A 4,719-nucleotide genomic window follows, 5' to 3' on the forward strand; every position below is an offset into this window, starting at 1 on the left:
TGCTGATTTATGATAACATATGTAGATGTCATGATTTGTAGCTGAATGAAAGATATGGATGTTATTAATGATTAAGACAGGCATGGCAAACATATATTTATAGGAAGTATTTATATATAGGAAGTTTATTTAACATGTAGACTAAAACCGTGGTAATGAATGTATAAATAATTATTTCTTGTTGAGATTGAAATCAATACCCTCATGTAATATGCATGATTAAATGCAAGGACCTGTGTCTTTTTGCAAAACTAGTACATAAGTATGCTGAGACTTCGATAGATTCACCTAATATGAGAGTGTTAAAAATTGACTTAGTTGAGTAACCTTTAGTGATTTAATTTATTTTTCTATTGATGTAATGTCAAAATACAATTATAATAAGGAACTAGGCAAAAATTGACATATTAACAATTAATCCATCTTGCAAAAGGTGATTCTCATTGAAATGATTTTTCAGTACAAAGAAAAGATGAAAGAATTATTAGAGCAGCTCTAACATGACACTTTCACATTATTTAGAGTAATTTAAATTTTCATTAGCTTTCAGGATGATTTCTTTATCTCCTGTAGAAATTGATCAAGTTCTTGACATAATTGTGGGTAAAAATACTTTGGTTAAATTAAGTTGAGGAATTTAAGCCAATTCTGATTTTGCTGAAGTTATTATGACCTGGTTCAACTTAACACATTTAAATATATATTACACAAACTAAGCAGGATGTGCGGTAGTCCAATGGGTGTCGTGTTGATTTACTGTCCTGGGGGCCTGGATTTGATTGTGAGTGATGCCTCTTGAGACCCTCTGCCCTTCATCCATGCTGTGGGTACCAGATCTTCCTGGGAAACCACAATTTGGTACAAGTAAAGGAACTGGCCCCCAAAACTACCCTGTTGATTAGTGAATGTCATAAAATTCAGCTTATTACTAGGTGAGGTAGAAGGAAGTAAGTTAGTTTTAAGTTTTAAAGGTGCGTCAACAGCTGAGGTCACTTTACACCATTGTTGATTAATTTAATAAAATAATGCTTATAAGTAAATTTAAAGGTATTTAAATTAAAAGGGACAATGAAGGGAAAGATTTGATACTTCGGATGAAATTGTAAGTAGGTGATAGACTTGTGTGGTGGCCCACCTACACCTAAGGCCAACCTACGAGTTTATTAATGTTGTTGGACAAACTAAACGAAAATAACATCCCAGTTAGCATAAGGTGAGTATGTACTATGGTTTCACTCAAATCCATGATACTGAAAAGTCAAATTTGAAAACAACTTTTAAATCAAACCAACCAAATGATTAAACATGAGTAACCACAATGATCGTCACAGATTGATTTGCATAACTGTGAGAGTCCAGCTGACCTCACGAAGGCCTAAGGCATGTGGGATGAAAAAGTTTGACAGAATACGCCACACCAGGTTGCATAGGAGTTTGGCAAATAAGGGCATCATGCCAAAATTTTGGAACGGAGATGAAGCAGTTCATTTCCTTGGGCTGCCTGTGGTTTGTATTTTGAGCACCCTAATAATAGAATTACTGTGAAGTTGGGAATTGTCCATAGTCACCAGGAATCAGGCCTGGTGACTTTTCAGAGTTAAACTGAATTATTTAATCCATTGGCAAGCACACCTCCCAGAAGAAGTAATTGCATACTAAATGTCCATCATAAGATCATGTTAATGTGATGATGAAATTTGAAAATGACTTTTTTCAATAAATAATAAGATACCAGCAATCCTGCATCATTGGGAGGATTACAAGTTGAGCTTCTTTGGTAAATTTTAGTATTGTTTTTCCAAAGATTCGATTCTTTCAAGATGGGCTACTATACTTGCAAAAAAGCTAATTTGATTCTGTAATTACACCTTGTGCCAAAAAACTGATAAATTTCCTGGTCATATCGATACAAAGAAATCTGAATAAACTCACTTGATTTGGAAGACATGACATATTTAAGAAGTGGTCTCAAAATCTTTTGCCACCACCAGAAATTGGTGCCATATTTTACAAATAAGTTTTCATCGTGGAATGATTTTTTAATTAGGCAAAATATTTCACAATAAAAGGTAAAACATACTTTGTACTAATATTACTAAATAATGAAAGTAATTTGTAAATAATATATTAGGTCATCTGTAGATAAAAGTTTAAAGTTGGTAAAGACACAAAAATACAGCCGCTTCTCAACCTTGCCAAAAATGAATATCTGACACCACGTACTACAAAAAATGCTTCCGTTCCACATTCATTCCACCTTCATGGAGATTACACCCAACATCCCTAGTATATTCCTACAGTCACCTGTCTCGATTAATGTTCTCACTTCAATACACTCAAATTGATTGATTGCATGGAAATTAATTTTTGAATAAAAGGAGACTGCAATGAATTTCCCACAAAACTTTTATTTGCTAAATCAATTTAAGTTAAGGCACCCAAGGACTATGACTTTGCATTGAAACTATTTGTCGCAAATGTTAAGTTTTGTGGAGGATACATAGTAATCTTCTATTCTCAGCTCTGTTACAGTGTCAGCGTTTACGCCATTTCTACTTGCTAAGGCAAAATATAAATAATTCATCACCGTCCTTATAATACTTGGGAAGTAAGGGAAAATATTTGGCAAATTGTCTTAGTCGAGCCAGAGCAACCTTAAGTGGCAAGATATTACCCAGATTTTTTTCTCTCAGCAGCAGGAGGACATTTTTTCAGCTGATTTTCCTGCAATACGCCTAGGATGAAATGACGTGGAAAGCTTAACTTGTTTAAGCCTAGAAATTGCCTCATTTGAAGTGTATCTGCAGAAAAAAAAATTCAAAATCGTATTTTTTAAGACTGACAAAATTAAGAAATTGGTGGCCAATTTCATCGAGTTCTGACGCGCCGGGACGGTTGCTTTGTTTTCCTTATAAAGATTCCTTGAAAAACACTCCAGTCGCTCGAAAATCCGACGCTAGATTTGAGCGCACAGCCTGTTCTTGGATGGCGAGCGCGATTAGGGTGCCACCGTCGGGTACGAAGGAATTACTACAAAATTCAGGTTGAATTTTTATCCACTTAACACGCGATCGAATCCGCGGTCCCCCCCCCCATTTCGAAGCACTGCCAAGGGAGGGGTAGATCAGAAGTTAATCAGATAATAAATTGTTGAGCGTCTAGAATGACGAACTGGACGTCTCAAATCGGAATTTCAATGTGTGCACACACAAGAATTGGAAGCTACCGCGTCCGTGATCGCAATCTAAGTATTGCCGAGGATCGACAATATTTGCAATTTTAGTGGAGGTGGCCGAAAGCCGACGTAATTAGCGCCATTAGGGGTGGATGAGAAAGCAGGAAGGGTGGAGAGAAACCTGACGTTGGCAGTAGTCAACTTTAACGAAAGGCGCCAAGGGGTCCGCAGTTTAACGTCCCAAATGACGGACGGTGTACTCACCCAAAGCGCTCTCCACTAAGCACCTTCTTCGTAGCGATCGAGACACCTCTGAAAAATACCTGCCACCTCTAGGATTCAAACTAGGACCCTCTGGGTGGGAAGCAACCATTTTACCCAACGCACTATCCCGATCCCCAGTGATGACAATTACGGGACCATCATTAATACATGCACAGGACAATAACCGACGACAATTGAGCCAAGCTGAAGATCGGATTTACCGCGTACTTCAACCCTTTGCTCAGTGTGTGTACGAGTATACGGATGCCAGCAGGAGAAAGTACATTTCAAAATAATTTTTGTAAGTTGACCACATACGTACCAACGTGCAACCGTCAATTTTGGAGAGTGGCCCCAAGATCTAGATAATAGAACCCTGACAATTAGAAACTGGATACACTGAACACGTCTAAGGAGAAGCCTAATCTACCTCTATATTTTCACTTGGGCATTAAGTAAATCGGCACTCACCAATGTCATAGAGCTGCTTGTGATTTCGACCGCTTCATCCTCTCCAGAGTACCTGGAGTTAGGATATGAGTACCTCGTGAGTTACACGTACTCCGTGATAGCGATGAGTCCATCTGCTCCGATCGGCTGGCTCATGCCGGGTCTCAAGGCGAACTGGCGAGACCAAATGCCCATCGGCAGGTAAGGGCGGGACTTTGGGGGGAAGGCTAAGGGAAATGTTTCGCACAAGAGAGAGTGAAATCGAATCGGGACGGTGGAAAAATAGGCGGAGGGAACTGTTAGCCCATTTCAATTCCAAAAGTACGCATTTCGCCTATCTTCGCAGGGCTTAAAACTGGAGCGAAATGGAGCCCTGCAGTCAACCGCTCCCTTCCTCGCCGAAAGCTTGAGTGCTGAGTGTACGTATAGCTGCCTCCAAGACCACCAGCCAACAAAGCAATTGCGTGCCCCTCCAGAATTCCGCGCGCGCGCGCGTTTTTAAAAGATTCGTCGTAGGGGGAGTGAGGGTTGAGGAACAGGTGAAGCAGCATTGCCAATCCCGCCTCGGAAGTGCGATGAGTCAACTGCATCCCATCCGACGGACACTGCAGTGCACTGGGATATCCTTGGGTAGCATTCAATTCCTCTTTCATGGTGACTTTATCAACTCTTTGGTTAGTCTCAATCCCCTTACCCTAACGTGGGCAGGGGGATTGGCAATTTTCCCGCAGTATCACTGACTGTCGTAAGAGGCGACTAAAAAGGCGGGGCGACATACCCGAAAACTAACCCCTATTAAGAAAGGGACACTTCAAAACAGTCTAATGCAT

General features: G+C 39.9%; 1 long non-coding RNA gene across 1 annotated transcript; it reads right to left on the reverse strand.

The window, feature by feature from the left end:
- Positions 1–671: 671 nt before the first annotated feature.
- Positions 672–4,280, reverse strand: LOC139692549 (uncharacterized). The gene is made up of 3 exons (XR_011701766.1): positions 3,911–4,280; positions 3,762–3,800; positions 672–840 (listed from the first exon to the last, which is right to left on the reverse strand). It is a non-coding gene; the product is annotated as an uncharacterized lncRNA (long non-coding RNA).
- Positions 4,281–4,719: the final 439 nt, after the last annotated feature.

This window comes from Hetaerina americana, unplaced genomic scaffold, assembly GCF_022747635.1.
Source record: "Hetaerina americana unplaced genomic scaffold, ioHetAmer1.1.p SCAF_4, whole genome shotgun sequence".
In the NCBI taxonomy this organism is placed as follows: domain Eukaryota; kingdom Metazoa; phylum Arthropoda; class Insecta; order Odonata; family Calopterygidae; genus Hetaerina; species Hetaerina americana.